Source organism: Silene latifolia, chromosome X (assembly GCF_048544455.1).
Source record: "Silene latifolia isolate original U9 population chromosome X, ASM4854445v1, whole genome shotgun sequence".
Classification (NCBI taxonomy): domain Eukaryota; kingdom Viridiplantae; phylum Streptophyta; class Magnoliopsida; order Caryophyllales; family Caryophyllaceae; genus Silene; species Silene latifolia.
In genome coordinates, this window is record NC_133537.1 from 83,716,268 (window position 1) to 83,739,655 (window position 23,388).

At 39.1% G+C, this 23,388-nt stretch overlaps 1 non-coding gene across 1 annotated transcript; it reads left to right on the forward strand.

Moving 5' to 3' along the window:
- Positions 1-22,590: 22,590 nt before the first annotated feature.
- Positions 22,591-22,697, forward strand: LOC141625832 (small nucleolar RNA R71). Its single transcript, XR_012535582.1, has one exon. It is a non-coding gene; the product is annotated as a small nucleolar RNA R71 (small nucleolar RNA).
- The last annotated feature ends 691 nt before the right edge of the window (positions 22,698-23,388 follow it).

Consider the following 23,388-nt stretch of genomic DNA (forward strand, 5'->3'; position numbering starts at 1 on the left):
TCGGCAAAAGACCGAGTTTTGAAATGGCCATTATAACGGTGAAAAAAGGTGTTTTTCGAAATTTTGAAAATGACACGGAAGTACTTATGATCAAGTAGCACATAAGCACTCACAGTTCATTATATTATGCATTATGCTGACACGGGTTTTGGCTTAGAAGGGTGGGTTACACACCAAGCAATCAAACCCCGATTTGCGAGAGGGATACCAATCCAAACAAAATGTGTAAGGAGGGTGCCCTAGCCTCGTGCTCGAAAGTGATGAAAGCTCTTCGACAAAACAGAAATGTGTGACGTCAATGGTATGCTTGACTCAATCGGGATTCGAAACGCGGGGATGAGAAAACTCACGCCGACGAGACAAACCAATTGGTCGATGAAGGTTAGGTTGTGGGCCCGGACAAGGAACCCGACCGTGACCGTAATATCAATTAATGCATTCCAACCAAGCCCTCGTTCGAGTCTTACCATCTAGGGATCACAAAGACGTAAGTGTCCTAGTTTTCCCCAACAGAGTCGCCAATCTGTGGACATGGCCCACCTGCAAGCCCAGCCGATCTGTGGAGATACAGTGGTCTTTTGAAAGCCACGCTCGGCGGCGTAAAAATTCTTTCGACCGGATCGTTTTAGATCGGTCGGTTTCGTCTTGGTAAGGGTCTCGAAACGATTAGAGATGTTCAGCGTCGCCACCAAGCATTTGTGGGATGCTTGGAACCCGTTCTAATCCACTTTATACCTCGGTCAAACGAAGCACAAAGTAGTGTTTGACATAGGTACTAAAGATAAGGAAACGTCCCTCTTTAGCATCATATCTGTAACACCCCGTAATTTCGGACCGTTATTATTTTGCGAAAGTAATTTATTAATCAAGTTGAATTTAATATTAATGTATTTGAAGTAATAATAATTCAATGAAATGTAATTCTATTATATTTTGAAGTAAAGTATTTATTTTGATAGTTTCGAAATGTTTAAAAATAGTTTAAACCGTGTAAAAACATTTTTATTTCGAAATAAGGGCATATCGGGAAAAATGGCAATTCTTTTGAAAATTGGGCAAACGATTTTGGAAATGGGTCATATGAGTACTCAATCTTCTTGTAATCTCGTGTTTAAGAACTTTGGCATCGTCGGAATTTGCATTTGACAAACGGTTCTAATTATCGGCGAAACGAGCCAAAACCGACTAATGAAATTCCGCGGGAAAAATCCCGTCTCCTTTCTCCTAGCCACGCCACACCCTTCCTTCACCTTCCCTTTGCATTTTCCTTTTCCAACTTCATCTCCCTTGAATGTTCTAAAGCTTTCTAAACATAAAACACCATTTTCTTACCTTTTTAAGCTAATTTTCATCATAATTCACTCGTTTCTACTCCAAATTTCATAAGGATTACATATTTGGAATCCTCTCTTCATTTCCAACATCCTAGTATGTATTAAATTCATTTGCCCTAAATTTATTTTGTCCACCATTTTTAGGGTTTTGATTATTAGTGCTTATAATTGTGTTTTTATTGTTTATTTAGGTGAAGATTTAGAAGACGAGTTTGGAGACTCGTATATAGTTGAAGATAGTGACTAGATTGCATATTAGGGTTTGGTGTTCAAGGTGCTAATTGCTCATTTTGTTGCTAAGGGTAACATATTTCGAGTTACTCGACGAATTAATGCCACATTCTTTGCTTTTTGTATGATTTTGGTGAATGTTATTTGAGTAGTTTATTTCACATGAATATATGGGTTAAAATCATGTCTTTTGTTAGTTTAAGTTCACATATTTGTATGGAAATGAAATGGGAATGGTTAATTGATGCTTAAAACGATGTTAAAATGAACAAAAACGGAGAAACGGAGAAGAGGGGGTGGCGGCCCAGCAGGCCTGTGCAGGCCCACGGTAGGCCCGGGTTGGCCTGGGTTGGCCCGTTGCTTGTTTTCGCGATTTTCCATGCGTTGTTTGTCGTTTCGGATGAATTAATGTTATATTTAGTATAAGTAACATATGGGTAGTCTTATGAAATGAATCATATTAGTAGTAAATATAAGGTTGATGGTAAAATTATGTTTATATTGGTAGTTGCACATGTTAGGATAGGTTATAATATGAAATTGTAATGAATAGGCTTAAAATGAATTTTATAGCGATAATTACAATGTTTGGATGATTATGCCGAAAACTGAGCCCTTGGTCCCTTTGACTGAATCGATGTCAGTCAATTGTGTGATTGGTCAGCCGCGATTGAACCCGTACCTGTCGCAGGACAGGGGTTGCGGGTAGAAATTCGGTTGGATGAAAATTATTGTGAAAAATGGATAATTGGCCTTATTCTTGTTTTAGGCCATTTATTATGTTTTTATTTCACATGTGTTGTTGGTTGAATTGAATGGTTTCTTATATTGTAGAAACGGCCTTAGATTCCCTGAAACCTGTAATATTATTAATATTGCTTGAAGTGGAATTTGGTATTGAATACTTCTTGCAGGTTGTTGTGTTTGTCATAGATAGGCCTTTATAGTCTTTGACGAGTATATGTTCACTGCTTAATAGCCTTTGTGTTCCTGACTTGGTGGGATTATATCCAAGTTGGGGCATGACCTCGTTACTTATTTTGAGGGTAAGTGGTCAGCTTAAGTACTAGCCAACCCTTTGGTGGACTCCTTAAGGTACTCACTTTGTTTTAAAAAAAATTGTGGGTCTTGGGTGCGGTGGTGTGTATCCGCATGTCTAGGTCTGCGCAGATTTAGGACTAGGGTTGTGTTGTGTCTTGGCCATGTTTTGATAGAATCTCTGAGCCAAGATACCGGTTCGATTACCTTCCCTACCTCGTGGTATAGACTCGAGTTACAGAGTGACTATTGACGGTGCTAAGAACTTATGCCTGTCTTTGATATATTGCCCTTTCTTGTATGGTGATTTTATGAATTGTAATAGGTGAGATGCAAGCCGGTTACAATTGATAAAGTTTTGATTACTGCTTGTTATATGTTTCACATGATAGTTTAATTTGGTCAGTTTAGTGTTCATATGTTAGAATAATCGATAGTTAATTGATTTATGGTGTTGTTTACATGTTACATTACATGTTACATTAAATATGACATTTCGTGGCTGGGAGGACTCGAAGTTACTCCCCACTGAATTGTGGCTTTCGTGTTTGTATAAAATGCGATTGATAGGTTGATGATGATTAGATGGGGTACACGGACGAGCTAGTGAGCAAAAGAACCTTGGACTTAGTTTGGTTATATTTTGTAGTAAACCTTTAAACATATGGTTATGTTATATTTTGAAGGGACATATGTCTCCCTCTTTTACTTTGGTTTGTTTCACTTGATTCTCACGACTTTAGCTATGATATGTAAAATAGTTTGTTAGTATTTGCAGGTTTTGGCACTCTTCATTTGGAAATGTTTGTGAATGGTTTAGAAAAGTTTTTGAAATTACAGGTTTTTATCTAGATGAACCAATTACAAACATATCCTGTCAGTTTTTCTGTAGAATTTACGTGTTTATTTTACGCTAAAAATGAGGGTGTCACAGTTGGTATCAGAGCTTGTTGCTCCCGACGCACGTTTGTGCACCCCACTTAAAATCACTTGACCTTTAAATAATAAACTTGAGAGATGGGTAGGATGGGTAGATTTAGGATTTTATGTGGTAGCCTGTTTGTGATTGCTAATTGTTAGGTACTAATTAAATTTTCTCTTTTGCAAGATGGCTCCGCCAAGAAGAGTGGATGATGCTATTTTACAAGCTCTTACTCTAATCCTCCAAAACCAATAAAACCAGCAGAATCAACAAGCTCCTCCTCCTCCTCCGCCTCTTGAGGGTACTCCAGGCACCTATACTTGGGTGGCTAACCAATTAACCCGAAACAACACTCCCACTTATGGTGGAGAAATTGATCCAGTTGCTCTTGCGGGGTGGTTTCGAGAGTTAGAGAAAAGCTTTGCGTTGTATGATGTCCAGAAGGAACATAAGGTGAAGCTGGCGTCTCACTTCCTAGTACGAGAAGCAGATCGATGGTGGTCTATGACTGGACCTACCGTTTCATCTGAACCGGGTTTCGACTGGGAACGTTTCAAGGAATTAGTGGAGGCCCGATTCTATCCGCAAGAACTTAAAAAAACAGGTTGAAAGAATTCATGGAATTAAAGCAAGGAAGCCTTCTGTTCGTGCCTTCACCGATAAATACAACGAGTTGGCTCATTATGCTACTAGATTGGTGAAGGATGACAATGAAAAAGCCTTCTTTTATCTTGAAAAGCTCTCTCCTAAAATCAAAAGTATGGTCCGACGGGACTCCACCAGCTTTGTTTCAATTTACAATGATGCTTTATGGTGAGAATTCTCGAAAGACATTGAAAATGAAGCTCGTGCAACCAGATTCAGTCTTGGCAAGAGGCCTTTATATCCATCTTCTAGGCCCTATACTCCTTCACCTAGGTTCACCTCTTCTCCCTCTTACCCAAACAAGAGGAGATTTGATCCCTCTTTGTGCAAGTTAACCGGGGTGGTCAATCTTGACTCTTAACAACAATAAAGGTGCTAAAGACCGAGTGTGCTATAATCGCAAGAAACCAAAGACATCCTGGTAAATGCTTCGTTGATCCTATCATATGCTTTTCTTGCAACAAACCGGGCCACAAGGCTAATGTTTGCCCGGAGAAGAAGGTGACGGCTCCTACTACTCCCGCTGCTTCGCAGAGGCCGAAAGGCGGATTTTGTCATGAGCCGAGCAGAAAGCCGAGGCACACCCCGATATCATTCTTGGTACATTTTCTATTTTTGATGTTCCTTGTGTGGTACTATTTGATACGGGTGCCTCTTTATCTTTTATTTCAATGAAACTCTCCGATAAGTTATCACTTGAATCGTCACAAGAAGAAAGCACATCTATATCCTTACCCTCTGGTGATGTCTTTTCTGTTCTAAAATCTATCCGAGAGTTCCTATTTCTATCGCGGGATCAATATTTCAAAGCAAATCTTTTCCGATTTCCGCTTGAAGAATTTGATGTCATTTTGGGCATGGATTGGTTACATACTTATCATGCTCGATTTGAATGTCGGGACAGTAAATTAATTCTTACAAGCCCTTCAGGTCACCGTGTGTCTTATCAAGTGGTTAAAAGACAAACCGGTGCTAAATTAATTTCTGCTATGAAGTTTGTCAATGCGATGAAAAAGGGTCATCAAGCCTTCTTGTGTATGGTGACTCCTTCAGATTCTTCCTCTCTGCCTTCTAAGGAGAACGTTCCGGTGGTATGTGAATTTCCTGATGTTTTTCCTGATGAGCTACCGGGGATTCCTCCTGAAAGGGAAGTTGAATTTACTATTGATCTTATTCCTGGTACCGGCCCTATTGCTAAAGCTCCTTATAGGCTGGCACCGTCTGAATGAAAGAGTCAAGACTCATTTGGATGATTTGATTGCCAAAGGTTTTATCCGACCTAGCTCTTCACCTTGGGGTGCTCCTGTTCTCTTTGTAAGGAAGAAGGATGGATCTATGCGGTTATGCATAGATTATCATGAACTTAACCGGGTTACTATCAAGAATAAATATCCTCTTCCTAGAATTGATGATCTTTTCTACCAACTCCGAGGTGCTTCCACTTTTTCTAAAATTGACCTTCGTTCGGGCTATCATCGATTCGGTCCGAGAAGTCGACATTCCTAAAACCGCTTTCGAGACGAGATATGGTCATTTCGAGTTTACAGTGATGCCATTCGGATTGACCAATGCTCCAGCAGTATTCATGGATCAGATGAACCGTACTTTTAGAGAACACCTTGACAAATGCGTTGTGGTGTTCATTGATGACATCTTGATCTATTCTAAATCTGAAGAAGAACATGCCAAACACCTTCGTGCTATTTTGGAGATTCTGCGCCGTGAAAAATGGTATGCTAAATTCTCTAAATGTGAATTCTGGTTACCTAAAGTGACCTTCCTTGGACATGTCATTTCGAAAGAGGGCGTTATGGTAGATCCTGCCAAAATTGAAGCCGTTGTTAATTGGAAAAGTCCGACCAATGTTTCTGAAATCCGTAGTTTCCTTGGCTTGGCGGGTTACTATCGGCGGTTTGTGAAGGATTTTTCAAAGATTGCTAGACCGATGACTCGATTCTTTGAAGAAAGAGTCCAAATTTGTGTGGTCCGAGGAGTGTGAAAATGCCTTCCAGGAATTGAAAAAGAGGTTGACTACCGCTCCGGTGTTGACCTTACCTGAAGAAGGAGTGGACTTTGATGTTTTTTGTGATGCTTCTAAGCATGGTATAGGTTGTGTCTTGATGCAAAAAGGGAAAGTCATTGCGTATGCCTCTCGATGACTTAGAGTTCATGAAGTTAACTACCCGACTCATGATCTTGAATTTAGTGCGGTGGTGCATGCTTTGAAGATTTGGAGACATTACCTCATTAGAGTCCATTGCAACATCTACACCGACCACAAAAGCCTGAAATACCTCTTTACCCAAAAAGATCTGAACATGAGGCAAAGAAGATGGTTAGAATTGGTGAATGACTATGATGCCGATCTAATTTATCACGAAGGAAAAGCTAATGTGGTGGCTGATGCTCTTAGCAGAAAATCCTGTCATTCTTTGAATTCTTTTCGGGAATTACCTCTTGAACTTGCTTTAGAACTTCAAAAATTGGGAATAAGTCTTATAAAATGGGGCTCTAATCATCTTAATGCCATGTCAGCCGAACCTGACTTCTACCGTGAGATCCGTGCTTGCCTTCCCGATGATCCTACTGTCAAATCCATTCGAGCTAAAATTCAACTTGGGCAAGCTAAGGATTGTAAAATTGATGATGATGGGTACCTTCGTTATCATGGTAGAATCTATGTTCCGGATGCAGCTAATTTGAGAAAAAGAATTCTTGATGAAGCACATCTCTCTCTTTACTCCGTTCATCCGGGAGGTACCAAAATGTACAAAGACTTGAGATTACAATTCTGGTGGCCTAGGATGAAGATTGAAGTTGTGGAGTATGTCAGTAAATGCCTCACCTGCCAGAAAGTAAAGATAGAGCATCAAAAGCCCGGGGGTTTGCTTCAACCCTTGGATGTTCCTCTTTGGAAATGGGAGTCTATTTCCATGGATTTTGTGATGGCCTTACCCAGGACTTCCACTGGGAAGAATGCTGTTTGGGTGGTTGTGGACCGATTGACTAAGTGTGCTCGGTTTATCCCCATCAAAGAGACCTGGAGATTAGAAGTTCTAGCTCGTGTCTATGTGGATGAAGTAGTGCGCTATCATGGGGTTCCTAAAGATATAGTTTCAGATCGGGACCCTCGGTTTTGTTCTCGTTTCTAGACTGCATTACAGGAGGCCTTGGGTAGTAAACTACTAATGAGCACTGCTTTTCACGCCGCCACTGATGGTCAAACCGAGAGAACAATTCAAACTTTAGAGGATCTTCTTCGTGCCTGTGCCTTAGATTTCCAAACTTCCTGGGAGAAATGTTTACCTCTGGTTGAGTTCTCTTACAATAACAGCTATCAAGCCTCCATTAAAATGGCACCATATGAAGCTCTGTACGGTAGAAAATGCCGTACTCCAGTCTGTTGGGATCAAACCCAAAATGTTCCAATGTTAGGACCTGATTTGGTGACCGAGTCCATTGAACAAGTTAAAATCATTCGGGAGCGGATGAAAGCCGCTCAGGACCGTCAAAAATCATATGCTGATGTTCGTCGTCGACCACTTTCTTTTGAGGTTGATTATCAAGTATTCCTTAAAGTGTCACCTATGAAAGGGGTGAAACGGTTTGGCGTAAAAGGGAAGCTGAGCCCTAAATATATTGGACCTTTAAGGTGATTGAAAAGATTGGTCCCGCGCTTACCGTTTAGAATTGCCCCTAAATCTGAGCAAGGTTCACAATGTCTTCCATGTTTCTCAGTTGAGGAAGTACATTAGTGACCCTAGCCATATCATCCAAGAAGAGATTCTTGAATTGGAGCCTAACTTGGCGGTTGAAGAAAGGCCAATTCGGATTCTTGAAAAAGCCAACAAGCAACTTAGGAGCAAAGTTGTACCTTTAGTCCGTGTTCTTTGGCGTTGTGGAAATGTCGAAGAGGAGACTTGGGAGACTGAAGCTTCTATGTTAGCTAAATATCCTGAATTATTCTCGTAAAGTATTCCTTTTTCTTACTCTTTTTCCGCGTTACTAGACCGTATTTAATTATAATTAGTAAAGATATTATTCTTATTATAGAATTTTAAACTAAAATTTTGAAAGGCTTTTATGATTTTTAATGGTTTTAACATTAATGAGTGGTAAATCTCGTTATTGGAGACGTCCCAATAATGGGTTTTCTCATTTATTGGTGTAGAAATATTTTTTTTATATCTTGATATGAATGTGGATGTTCTTGTCTGATCAACAAGAGTATCACCGTTTCATTGAAAAGATACCTATATTTTTCTTATGATTATATTATTAAGATGTTGGTTACTATAATTTCTCCTTCTAAGTTTCGAGGACGAAACTTTTTAAAAGGAGGGGTGATTGTAACACCCTGTAATTTCGGACCGTTATTATTTTGCGAAAGTAATTTATTAATTAAGTTGAATTTAATATTAATGTATTTGAAGTAATAATAATTCAATGAAATGTAATTCTATTATATTTTGAAGTAAAGTATTTATTTTGATTGTTTCGAAATGTTTAAAAATAGTTTAAACCGTGTAAAAACATTTTTATTTCGAAATAAGGGCATATCGGGAAAAATGGCAATTCTTTTGAAAATTGGGCAAACGATTTTGGAAATGGGTCATATGAGTACTCAATCTTCTTGTAATATCGTGTTTAAGAACTTTGCCATCGTCGGAATTTGCATTTGACAAACGGTTCTAATTATCGGCGAAACGAGCCAAAACCGACTAATGAAATTCCGCGGGAAAAATCCCGTCTCCTTTCTCCTAGCCACGCCACACCCTTACTTCACCTTCCCTTTGCATTTTCCTTTTCCAACTTCATCTCCCTTGAATGTTCTAAAGCTTTCTAAACATAAAACACCATTTTCTTACCTTTTTAAGCTAATTTTCATCATAATTCACTCGTTTCTACTCCAAATTTCATAAGGATTACATATTTGGAATCCTCTCTTCATTTCCAACATCCTAGTATGTATTAAATTCATTTGCCCTAAATTTATTTTGTCCACCATTTTTAGGGTTTTGATTATTAGTGCTTATAATTGTGTTTTTATTGTTTATTTAGGTGAAGATTTAGAAGACGAGTTTTGAGACTCGTATATAGTTGAAGATAGTGGCTAGATTGCATATTAGGGTTTGGTGTTCAAGGTGCTAATTGCTCATTTTGTTGCTAAAGGTAACATATTTCGAGTTACTCGACGAATTAATGCCACATTCTTTGCTTTTTGTATGATTTTGGTGAATGTTATTTGAGTAGTTTATTTCACATGAATATATGGGTTAAAATCATGTCTTTTGTTAGTTTAAGTTCACATATTTGTATGGAAATGAAATGAGAATGGTTATTTGATGCTTAAAACGATGTTAAAATGAACAAAAACGGAGAAACGGAGAAGAGGGGGTGGCGGCCCAGCAGGCCCGGCAGGCCCGTGCAGGCCCACGGCAGGCCCGGGTTGGCCCGTTGCTTGTTTTCGCGATTTTCCATGCGTTGTTTGTCGTTTCGGATGAATTAATGTTATATTTAGTATAAGTAACATATGGGTAGTCTTATGAAATGAATCATGTTAGTATTAAATATAAGGTTGATGGTAAAATTATGTTTATATTGGTAGTTGCACATGTTAGGATAGGTTATAATATGAAATTGTAATGAATAGGCTTAAAATGAATTTTATAGCGATAATTGCAATGTTTGGATGATTATGCCGAAAACTGAGCCCTTGGTCCCTTTGACTGAACCGATGTCAGTCAATTGTGTGATTGGTCAGCCGCGATTGAACCCGTACCTATCGCAGGACAGGGGTTGCGGGTAAAAATTCGGTTGGATGAAAATTATTGTGAAAAATGGATAATTGGCCTTATTCTTGTTTTAGGCCATTTATTATGTTTTTAGTTCACATGTGTTGTTGGTTGAATTGAATGGTTTCTTATATTGTAGAAACGGCCTTAGATTCCCTGAAACCTTTAATATTGTTAATATTGCTTGAAGTGGAATTTGGTATTGAATACTTCTTGCAGGTTGTTGTGTTTGTCATAGATAGGCCTTTATAGTCTTTGACGAGTATATATTCACTTCTTAATAGCCTTTGTGTTCCTGACTTGGTGGGATTATATCCAAGTTGGGGCATGACCTCGTTACTTATTTTGAGGGTAAGTGGTCAGCTTAAGTACTAGCCAACCCTTTGGTGGACTCCTTAGGGTACTCACTTTGTTTTAAAAAAAAATTGTGGGTCTTGGGTGCGGTGGTGTGTATCCGCATGTCTAGGTCTGCGCAGATTTAGGACTAGGGTTATGTTGTGTCTTGGCCATGTTTTGATAGAACCTCTGAGCCAAGATACCGGTTCGATTACCTTCCCTACCTCGTGGTATAGACTCGAGTTACAGAGTGACTATTGACGGTGCTAAGAACTTATGCCTGTCTTTGATATATTGCCCTTTCTTGTATGGTGATTTTATGAATTGTAATAGGTGAGATGCAAGCCGGTTACAATTGATAAAGTTTGGATTACTGCTTGTTATATGTTTCACATGATAGTTTAATTTGGTCAGTTTAGTGTTCATATGTTAGAATACTCGATAGTTAATTGATTTATGGTGTTGTTTACATGTTACATTACATGTTACATTAAATATGACATTTCGTGGCTGGGAGGACTCGAAGTTACTCCCCACTGAATTGTGGCTTTCGTGTTTGTATAAAATGCGATTGATAGGTTGATGATGATTAGATGGGGTACACGGACGAGCTAGTGAGCAAAAGAACCTTGGACTTAGTTTGGTTATATTTTGTAGTAAACCTTTAAACATATGGTTATGTTATATTTTGAAGGGACATATGTCTCCCTCTTTTACTTTGGTTTGTATCACTTGATTCTCACGACTTTAGCTATGATATGTAAAATAGTTTGTTAGTATTTCCAGGTTTTGGCACTCTTCATTTGGAAATGTTTGTGAATGGTTTAGAAAAGTTTTTGAAATTACAGGTTTTTATCTAGATGAACCAATTACAAACATATCCTGTCAGTTTTTCTGTAGAATTTACGTGTTTATTTTACGCTAAAAATGAGGGTGTCACAATATCTCTAGAATGACTCTCGTACGCCCTGGATAAGGTCGTCCACTATCCAAAGTTTCCGAGTAAGAAGTGAAGGTACGTATTGGGAAGCCATTTAATTAGACACCCAATCCCGCCCGCGGTAGCGGCCTCTACTGATCGATCTTGGTTGGTTGAATGCAAAAGTTGATAAAACGGTTTAAATGCATGAATGCGCATCCAATAATTTAAACCTAACATGTGAGAGCTTTCTAAGTCGGTTGATTTAATCCAAGTATCAAGTATAAGATGTCGGCTTGGATTAATGGTTGATTTGCATGCAAGACGGAAGTTAAACATCCATTTACCGTATTAGGTTTATAGTGCATAATGTGATCCATTTGTCTTAGTAAAGCATTTTGTAAATATGATTTTTTGAATGAGCAAATAGTCATCTGATCCGTCTTATATCCGGGCTAACCGGAGTCGGGATCGTTCTAGAATAATGCTGGAAAGGGAAAAAGCCCTATGCCAGGCAGCCATATGAGGCGCGAGCATGCCGGCGGTGTAAGGGGGCCTCCCCTGGTTTTGGAAATAAGAGAAAAGGGGCCTGTTTAGGCGCGGGCCAACCAACGGTTATGTGCCGTGTTCGGACCATTTGGAAAACATTTATAAAACGTATTGAAAAATGGGTATTTGACCCGATTTGGTTTGAAAGGGTCGTCTAGACCGTATTTGTTGATTTGAAGAACGAGACTCGAATAATCATCATTATTGATGATATTCGGTGTCGGGTTCGACTTGGCACGCTTGACATGAATAGTTTTGAAAATAATTATGAACTAATTGTTTTAAGTTCATTTGAATATAATTAGTCGATACTCGTCATCGTACCCGGGTTAAAATCCGGCATGGTATGTAGAACCAAGGATGACTTTGTGTTGGTGACTAATATGCTTGTTTTGAAAATATAAAGAAATGATGAAAGGCTTTAAAATACCTCCCAAAATGTAAAGAAATGAAATAACAGACTTTAAATACCTTTTAAATGTTATTAACCAAATATTATCACCGAAACACGGATTTAACCGTCATGGTATGAGGAACCAGGGGTGAAAAATATTTCATGGTTAAAAACAAATAAAATAAAATAAAAAAGGTTTAAAAATATTTGAAATGGTAAAAACCGATTACAAATATGAACATGGATTAAAGGGGAAAGACGAGAACAAACACCGTTGAGTTCTGACCTGGGCACCCCATTGAGGCGCGAGCCTATGTGCACATTAAGAGGCTTCTGCCTCAGGCTAAAACTCAGTTTTGGCTCGTTTATCCCATGTTTTGGATCGTGTTATGCATGTTTTAGCATGTTATAGTCATAAAACAAATGAAGACATGATAAAAGAAGGATTTTTACACCCTCATACTTACATGTTTGGTTATGGCGAGAAATCGACGTAAGTGTAACAACTCGTTTGGTCGGAAAAGACTCGGTTTAAAACCGTTTTGGTGAGTAAAAAGAGTGTTTTATTAAGATTAGTGACGGTGTAGTGGTCGAAGTGGCCTGTCAAGTGATTTAATGCACGATGACGGTACCAAACAATGTGTAAGGCTTGTATTTACGATCGGTAGGTCGTAAATACGCGTCGGATTGTGACTTAAGAAGTCGAGTCGAGAATTTTAAGGGAGAAAAGAGGGGGCGGACACTCGCGTCAGTTCTCAAATGGGGGCATTTGAGGGGTATTTATAGGAAAATGAGTGGTTGTGTGAGTTTTGAGCGACGTGGCTACCTGGGCTGCTCAAAGAGGCGCGAGCCACGTCGCGGGTCATCGAGTTGTCTTGTCGCTTTCACACAAGTGTAATCATGATTTGTTCTATCCTAGGATTTGCAGTCACATGTTTGGTACTTGACCATTCATGAATCCGGGAAATATTAGTATAGAAGGCTTTGAATGTTTTGTTTTTGGTGGTTGACTCGGTTTGACTCGTTGTTGGAGTCGGGATTTGAATTTTTGAGTCGGTTTTTGGTCTGGTGTCGGTTTTGACTCTAGTTAGTGTCATTGCGACCCCGTCGTCGTGCATTAAACACTCCAGATACTTTTGAAAAGTTTTGAAATGTTTTATTTACGAAATCGTTTTAAGTTTTCCGACGTAAAGTTGTACACAAATTGTCGATCAAACGCCGCGATTCCAAAACATGTTATAGTCCGATAATCATCGGGTGTTTGTTGGAGTCTCAGAAGATACTGGGTATCTACAAAAAGAACTTGTTGTTATATCTATCCTTATAATAAAAGAGAATATGAGTGTGACCCTATTTGCAGTGTGCTTGTACCCTTGGATGACGTCACTATTTACAGTATTGCCATTTGGTTGTTCTTTCAATTGCTTTTTTGACTTTTGCTTGTTATACATTGCGGTCATGCCTCTCACTTCTGAAAAAAAAAATTACTTATGTTTCTCAATTTTCCTTCCTCATCAGTCATATGTCTCACCTCCATTACACCTCTCTTTTGTTATCTTGTGGTTGAAAATTCATATTTTTATTTTATAATTTTTGTGCAGAAATTCTCATTTGTGACGGGCAATATCCGTCACAACCTTGTGACGGGTCAAATAAAACTCACTTGTATAGATAAAGACAAGCCTTTTGTAATTCCCTGAGCACCTTTACTTTTGTCTTTTCTAACAATGTCAGTGGTATTTGACCCGTCACAAGTTTGTGACGGATATCTCCGTCACAAGAGAGACTACTGTTTTTTGTGTACCCTACATTCATACCCCACGTTCTATAGAACTATTTTGTTTGTAATTAGTCTATTCAAAATTGGATACTTCAATGCTCAAGCTTAATTTAAATAATTTAGATAAAAAGGTTGATTTCTCAGATTAAAAATGCAATACCAAAAGAAATGTCGCACTATATTTATGGTCGTACTCACTTGGAGGTTTAGTTTTCGGTACTTGTCGTTAAGTGCACCTAGACCAAAACACAATTTATAACTCCACAAACAACTCTACAATTAGTAAAGAGGCAAGTAAAGGTCGGATCCCAAGGGACGGGAATTGAGATGAGATTTTCAATTGCAACTAGTGGTGTCTAGGGGTGTCCCAATTTGGGGTTTGAAGTAGAAGATCACTAAACTAAATAGCAATAAAAGTAAACAAGCAAGATGATTAAAAAGGGATGTAAACAATTGATAAAAGGCACTAGGGTGTCATGGGGTCATAGGGTATTCATGGGAATTGATCATACAAACATATTCTCAAATTATAAGCAAGCAATTATTGTTGTGATGGATCGAGTTGGTTTATATCTTACAATCCTAGGAAAGTTTGGGTCCCGGAGCCGAATCGATTAGATTGTACAACACCTATAAGTCCACTTAATCTTCCCTACTCAACTATATGCATGGTCTAATGAGACTCGAGTTGGTTTATGTCTTACAAGTCTCATTGAAAAGATAGGTGATGGGTAAAAAATGCAAGGATTCATAGGCTCGCATTTCATCAAACATAACATGTGCATAAGTTGAGATCACAACAAGCAAGCAAATAAACTATGCAAACATATTAATTTAAGCCTGAATCATCCCCCATGTTTGTTTCCCCTAATTACCCATTAAGCCTAGCTAAGGAAACTACTCACTCATTATCATGTTGAACATGCTAGCAAGGTTGTCAATCATACCAACAAAGTAAAACATGATGAATAAATGAAGATAATTAACAATAATTAAAAAGGGATTAAGAGAATTATACCTACTAATGATTCCAATAATAAAGCAAAGAATAATAGAAGTACTTGATGATTGATTGAAAGGTTGTCAATCTCCCAATAATAAACAAAATAATCTTCAATTACCCAAAATAAAAGATGAACAAAAGAGAGATTAAGGAAATGTGATTTGTATTAAAACTTGATTAAATGTTGATTATAAGATTAAAGAGAGATTTGATTGATATAAACTACACTAGAGATTGCTAATAAGAACATCATAATCTAATTAGCCTAATGGGGTATTTATAGTGGGGATTAGGTACATAAATTAGGGTTTACTAAGGGCTTAAATGACGATTAAGTCTTTGAGGAATCGCCGGTCTCAAGGGAGACTCCGGTCTCCTTTTTGTCGGTCTTAGAAAAATATGCACATCCTTCATTGAACAAGTAGAAGACGGATTTAGCTGTCACACAATTCGAGCGTCCAGAGCACGGGACGGGCGGATTGTGGGTGGTTTGGGCGAGCGGATTCGCGGGGTGGACGGGCGGATTGTGGTGGTTCTGGACGGGCATCCAGCTGAGGAAGACGCTCGGATTACATGTGCTGGATGGGCGGATTGTGGGCAATCCGCTCGGATTCTCTTACAGCTTCTTCCTTTCTTCTTTTCTTCCTTTCTCTTCATAAAATCCTTGAGGATTTCCTCGGGGATGCAAGAATCTTTTCTCATCATTGCCCATCTACTATAGTATGTACAAAGGCCTTCCAGTCTTGTCTTCTCTTTGATGCTTGGTCATTGAATTCAATCAATTTAGCTCCATTTTGCCATGAAAATGCAAGGTTTGCACTCTTTTCCTACCAAGGGATCAAAACCTCAAAGAATATGCAAAACAAAGGACTAAAGACAATAAATGACCCAAATAGGCACTAAAAAGCATAGGAATAAGGCTAATTCGGGGGCTAAATATGCTCAAATTATGGTCACATCAAATATCCCTAAACCGAACGTTTGCTCGTCCTGAGTAAAGAGGTGACAAAGACTAGGACCGTTATTTAAACTAACCTAATAGCATAGCCGATATGAGACAATTAGCGGGTCTCACTCCGCCCCTTCAACTCACAACAAGACAACCATGAGGTAGGATGCCTTCTTGCAAGGCAAGGTGGGTCTTGCCAAAATGGCGACACATCCAAACATTAAAGCACACAAAATCAAGTAATGGATGCATCTACAAAAGAATAGCCACTTTCCTCATCTAAGTGGCGGAAATTATCTACAAGGGAATCAATTCAAGGGTACACACTCCTTCATAGATGCAATTTCTTCAAACTACTAAGCCTAGAAGGATACCAATAAATCACCTCCAAGTTGTGTCAAGCTAGGGTACCTTTGTCCTCAATCGTTAAATGCTTTTGTCAAGAATAGACTCCCTATGGTGTTAGAAACACTGAAGGATCGCGGAATTCACCCTCTTGCCTAGACAAGAAGAAGCGTCGTCCCCTCTCTACCATGCACAAAAATGGATACGATGGATAAAGGGATTGATAGATATTTGAGTTTCATTTTGGGAGTTTGGTTTTGTTTTTGTTTTTCCCCCCAATTTCTTGTGGCATATAACATTTGAGAAAACTTTCTTTTTGCCATTTATTTTGATTTTTGGCATTTCAACACTTGACAACTTCTCAACTTTTTGCATTTCTTTGAAACATTTTCAAAGTCACCCCATATGTAGTGAGGGTGCCTTATATTTGAAGGTTTAGGAGTCTATTTTTGTTACTCCTCTTTTCTTTTGATGCATTTTGCAACCTTTCTTTCACTTTTCATTTCATTCTTGAACTCAAATTAATTTCTTTTTGTGCCCATTCCCTTTGATGACAAAAATGTGGTAGAACATGGATGATGGATGCATGGTTTCAAGGGTCACCTTGGAATACACGGTAGCCAAGGAGTTATCACACCACAAGGTACTCTTGACTAGGCCTTAATCCATGGGTCAAAGGATACTAGCATGACACATCCTAGGGTGTTTTACAAGTATTCTAACAAGCAAAGTCTTAAGAAGAAAAAGCATCTATAGGGCCTATATACACTTGTCAAGCTTCCCAAGTAGATGGTTTCGCAAAAATTTTCTAACATGCAAACTTCATGCCATGATGCAACTAACACATATACATCCTAATGCAAATGATTCTACCAACTAATATGACATATAATCTAAATGCAAGTCCTAAATTCACATTGTTTATACCGCATCAATCAAAATAAAGCCACATAGTCATTAACATAGAGAGGGAAAAGGAGATTGGAAAGATCATATCATGCGGTCTTCAATATCCTCATGTCTCGGATGTGGCATAGTCGATTAATGTGAACAAGGATAGAACAAACACAATATATACAACAATATATACAAGTATATACTACAAAGGAAATGAACTTGTTTTTGGATTTTCAATTTTTTCAATTTTTTCAATTTTTTTTGGATTTTTGAACAGTTAGAATTTCTCATCCCCACACTAATATGGGCATTGTCCTCAATGGCCAAAATGATAGGAAATTATGCAAGTATGATGCATGAATTCTATACTAAATGCAAGCTATACTAATCTACACTACATGATGCATGTTTTTTTATTTATGACGGAGAGCGTAATTTAGATTACCTCCCGTTGCGTATGCATGTACTTCCCCAAACCGAGATAGACATTATTTCTAATGTCTTAAATTATGGGGTAGTTCATGCACACAAGATGCAATGCATGAAACTAAATGTTGTCGTTTAGGATTTTTCAAACGGGAACAATAAAAGAACACTTCAATGTGGCCGAGGTGTTAGTCCTCATGTTGCTAGGACTCTCCAACTATGATCAAGATACAAATAAATAAAACAAAGAAAGAAATAGACAAACCTCAAGAGGGTAGGAGCCTCCAAAGCTTGCTAGTCCTCCACCATATCATTGTCATCATTTTCCTCCATAGAAGCGGACTCATCACCACTTCCCTCTTCACTTCCTTGCTCACTTCCTTCATCATCTTTATTTGCCTCTTCTTCTTCATCTACCTCTTCATCAACGCCCTCATCATCAACAACCTCATCATCGACATTCTCATCTTCACCCGATCTTTCACCCCTAGATGTACTTGGAAAGAAGACTTCCCTATCCGCCCAACTAGGCAAAGGACATGAAGGATCAAGTAGTCCTTGCCTAGCTAAATGAAGGAGGGGTGGATATTGGGCCAAGTATGCATCTACTCGATCATTGTAAGCTTGTTTATGCATCTCTTGCATAAGTACAGTCATGTAGTCATTGCCCACTTCGACATCTTTGGGTCTGAACTCTTGATATTTGAATGGATAGGGTGGTGTAACAATGGAGGAGGAGGGCTATTCAATTTCGCCCCTTTGTTGACGGATGATGTACTCGGTGCCCTTTGAGAGTGGAAGTAGGTAGTTTGTTCGATGAGCATTCAAGCGGCATATCTTGGAAGGCAAAGTGAAAGATCTAGCATCATTGGTGAGCCACCCATAGTTGGTGTCAAGAGAGTTATGCTTGACCCACTTGTACTTGTTAATCATGGCGTCCATGTCAATGAGATGACCCCCTTTGATCGCCACATAGGTGTTATCCTTGTTGAAATTTGCGTCAAAGTGTTTGGCCAAGAGAGTAACTAGACCTCCATTTACGATAAAAGCGGTGCCTTCCTTACCACAATCAACATTGAGCCATCTTTCCACCAAAAGCCTTAGAGCATTGTAAGGCTTAGTGAATTCCCTTCCAACATTTAAGGCCGACTCAAGTAGAACACAATCGAGCTTTGTAAAGTGATTAGTGTCTTTTCTTGCAATTATAGTATTCCCGATGACCTTGTGCCACACTCTAATGCCCGGATGGTGGACTAATAGAGCGCGACAAGCATGAAAGCTCACAAATTTCTTCCCGGAGATTGCCTCCCAAAGAGGAGCGGGGTCATACTTTTCGGGCATCTTATGATAATATGGTGTATCACTAAGACCTAATGCTTTACTCAAAACATCAAAGGTGATGCGCCTATTCACATTGGCAAGGCGAAACTCAATATATGTTCTAGTCTCTACCTTAGTCACTTTCAATGAACTTAAGAATTCCAAGGTAAGGGAGGGGTATGTCAATTCTCTTGTAGTAAACAATTTTCCCAACCCCATGGCTTCAAAGAAGGCTTTTGTTTGTTCAAGGACACCCAATTTGTTCAAGGCATCTTCACATATGAATTTGGTGGGTAGAATGGCTTTCTTAGCATACTTGGCAAATGTATCCCTGTGGGAGTTAGAAATGAAAATTACCTCCGGATAGTTTGATAATTGAGCAATTTACGGAGTTGTTGATGTTGTTGCTTCCAAGTGAGGATCTTGTTGTTGAACTTCCAAGTTTGCACTAGCAACCACCATAGCCATTGAAGATTTCTTTGCTTGAAGGCATTGTTGCCTTTTTGAGAGTGCATTTGCCTTGAGTGCCTTTGTTGCTCCTTTTGTTCTTGCCATTGATGATTATACCAAGAAAAGATTGAAAATCTTCAATTTCCAATTATACCCAAATCGATTTTAAGATGAAAGGATTTGCCTTTGTATTTCAAAAATCGACTTAAAGGTTGAAGATTTTGGTGCTTGGGTTGATTATTATTGTAAAAGGAGTGATTAATTGTTGTTGTAAGGAAGTTTGGATTTAATTTTGTTGAATTTGGTTGAGGAAATCTTGTTTTTGGTGATGGAGAGGATAAGGGTTTTGGGGTTTTGGGTAGTGTTTGACTGAATGAATGAATGAATGTGGGAAGGGGTATTCAAAACACCCGAAATTTCAAAATGCAGGGGGAAGACGAGCGGATTCCTGTCGGGACGCTCGGATTCTGCTCAATTTGGCGTCAAGAAATCTCACCTAAAGACGAGCGTCTCTCAATGAAGACGAGCGGATTTCTGCAATTCAGGACGAGCGGATTCCCTTAAAGACGAGCGGATTCTGTTACAACGAATTTTCTTGATCTGCACTGCCAAAAAGACGAGCGTCTTCTTGCAAAGATGAGCGAATTCTTTCCAACGAGCGTCTTCTCAGCTGGGACGCTCAGATTCTCTAACAGACCAAAATTTTCAATTTTGCAGCTCATTTGGACGGACAAATTCTTCCATAGACGCTCGGATTCCCATAAGACGAGCGGATTACCCATAGAGACGCTCGGATTCAACCTGGTCTACCCGGATTCAGTTCCATCTGTGCACTTGCATATCCCGTGTCATTTTCATTCTTCAAATCCCGTGTTCTCCATTGTAGGGGTACTACAAAGGCATGAGTAGCCTAGGCAATTGATATCCCCACTCTAAGTTAAAGCACTACACATCAATAAAATCATTAGTCCCTCCCTCACTTCTCTCAAAAATGATAAATATCTTGATCAAGGCATAAAAATCCAAAAATGACAAAAATGCAATGTAAAAATTAAAATGCAAGTTACAAAGTTAGAAATATTTACAAATGGTGGTTTGGAGAGGACTCCACCAAACTCTCATCCTTAGATAGATGTCATGGGGGCATGTCCAAGGTGTTGTTGATGTTGCTCAACATCTTGAAGAAGTAGTCAAAAGCTTGTTCATTGTCATGATAAAGATCCTCAATAGATCTTTGCACTTGTTGTCCTTCATGTTGGTCTTGATCGATAGCATTACCAATGTAGGGATTGAAAATCCCTTCAAACTCATCGTCCCAAAGACCGCAAACTTCATCTACTTGGTCACTAAAGATCTCTTGAGTTGATAGAGACAACTCTCCCACTTTCTTGTCTTGGCCAATGAGGCCATCTTCTTCACTTGTCATGGGTGAGCTTTTCAAGCTCTCTTTGTTACAATTCACTTGCTCTTTGAATGGAGCATCATCGACTTTATTCTTCCATTGGAATTCCGACTTCTTCCTATCATCCTTCCGGCTATAATGATCAACCATAAAACATGGTTCATGCAAACGGGGAGCTCTCATGGTCTTGTCAAGATTGAAAGTTATGCTTTCATCTCCCACTTCTAGAGTGAGCTCTCCATGCTTCACGTCTATCACCGCACTCGCGGTGTGCAAGAAAGGTCTACCTAGAATGATTGGAATATTGGAGTCTTCTTTCATGTCAACAATGACAAAGTCCACCGGGATGAAAAATTTCCCAACTCTTACGGGAACATCTTCCCATATCCCTAATGGTGTCTTCGTCGATCTATCGGCCATTTGGAGTGTGATATTGGTGCATTTAAGCTCTCCCATCCCTAACCTTTTACTCACCGAGTACGGCATAACACTCACACTAGCCCCTAGATCACATAAGGCTTTGTTGATCGTGGTGTCGCCAATGGTACACGGTATTGAGAAGCTTCCCGGATCTTTAAGTTTTGGAGGTGAACTCCCTTGAAGTATTGCACTACTCACCTTAGTGAAGGCGATAGTCTCAAGCTTCCGGATCGACTTCTTCTTCGTAAGGATGTCTTTCATGTACTTTGCATAGGCCGGCACGTGATTGATTAATTCCGTGAAAGGAATCGAGACTTCCAAATTCTTCACAATTTCCATAAATTTTCCAAGTTGGTCATCAAATTTGGGCTTGGCTTGACGACTTGGAAAAGGAAGTCTAATCACAATGGGCTCCTTCTCCTTGGCCTTGCCTTCATTTTTCTTTGAAACTTCTTCTTTTGATGGTTCTCCATCCTTGGAGTTTTGCACAACTTCTTCTTTGTCACTAGCTTCCACAACTTCATCCTCAACTTGCTTCTTTGGTGCTTCATACCTAGTACCACTTCTCAAGTGAATGGCACTAACCGTTTCATGTCTCGGGGGATTAATTTGAGGTGGTAATTGCCCCTTTTGTCTTTGTGAGCTTGAAGATGCTAGTTGAGTCAATTTGGTTTCCAACATTTTGGTGTGGGCTAGGATGTTGTTGATGGTGATTTCCTTTGCTTGACTATCCTTTTGCATTTGAGTGAAAAACTCTTGTTGATTCTTTTGCATTTGGAGGACCGCTTTTTGAACATCAAAACCTTGGTCATTTTGTTGATTGTATGGAGTTTGATTTTGGTAACCTTGGTTTTGGTTGTAAAAGGGTCTTTGATTTTGGTTTCTCATGGGAGGTGGGGTGTATGTTGGTTGAGGGTTTTGAACATTTTGGCTTTTGTATGAGAGATTTGGGTGGAATTTGGTGTTTTCATTGTAATAGTTTGAATAAGGGGTACCACTTTTGTATGCTTGAAAAGCATTCACTTGTTCATTTGTTCCCCTACATTCACTTTGGTCATGTCCCAAAGTTCCACAATTCTCACATATCCCACTTGGGATTGATGAAGATGCCGTCATGGCATTAACATGTTGCTTTGGTGATTTTGAGGCTTCTTCAAGTCTAGCCATAGCTTTTTCGAACTTCAAATTGATGGTATCAATGTGGGCACTAAGTTGAGCACCCAATTGAGTAATAGAGTCCACTTCATGCTTTCCTCCTCTAGTAGCCTTACGAGGTCTACTATATTGTGAATTATGCACCGCCATTTCCTCAATCTTATTCCAAGTTTGATTGTCGTCAACTTCGGTGAACATTCAATTTGATCCCATGTTGAGAATGTTTCTTGAGTCTTCATAAAGACCGTTCCAAAATTGTTGTACCAAGAACCACTCGCTAAGTCCATGATGAGGACATGAGCGACAAATTCCTTTGAATCGCTCCCAAGCTTCATAAAAGGATTCTTCATCTCTTTGCTTAAAGCCCGTAATTTGAGCTCCTAGCATGTTAGTCTTTTCCGATGGATAGAACTTTTTGTAGAAAGCTAGAGCCAATTTCTTCCAAGAGTCAATTCCGAGAGTAGCCTTATCAAGGCCTTTCAACCATTGTTTTGCGGTGCCAATTAGAGAAAAAGGAAATAAGACCCATCGAATTTGGTCTTGAGTTACACCGGTTTGAGAAATCGCATCACAATAGTCACAAAAAGTCTCCATGTGAGAGTGAGGGTCTTTATTAGACATCCCCCCAAATTGGCTTCTTTCGACTAATTGGATAAATGCGGATTTGGCAATGAAATTTCCGGTTAAGTGTTGTGGTGTGGGAGTACCATTGGGTATGTTCTCCTCGGTTGGTACGGAATGTGATGAAAATTTAGGCATTGTGGGTTGATTTTGTGTTGGATTTTGTGTTGGGTTCTCCTCACCTTCTCTTGCAAAAGGGTTGATGAACTCAATAGTGTTTGGTTGAATATCTACAACCTCACCAATACCTCTCAAAGTTCTCCTAGCAAGTCTTCTATTGTTTGTCAAAGTCCTTTCAATTTCGTGATCAAAGGGTAACAAGTTACCTTGTGATCTTCTAGACATGCAAAATATCAAACAACTCGAAAATAATTAGAACAAACCTTGAAGAGTTTTACTTCCCCAAGGCAAAGAAAAACAAAACTAATAACAATTGAAGAAAATCTAAATCAAGTTA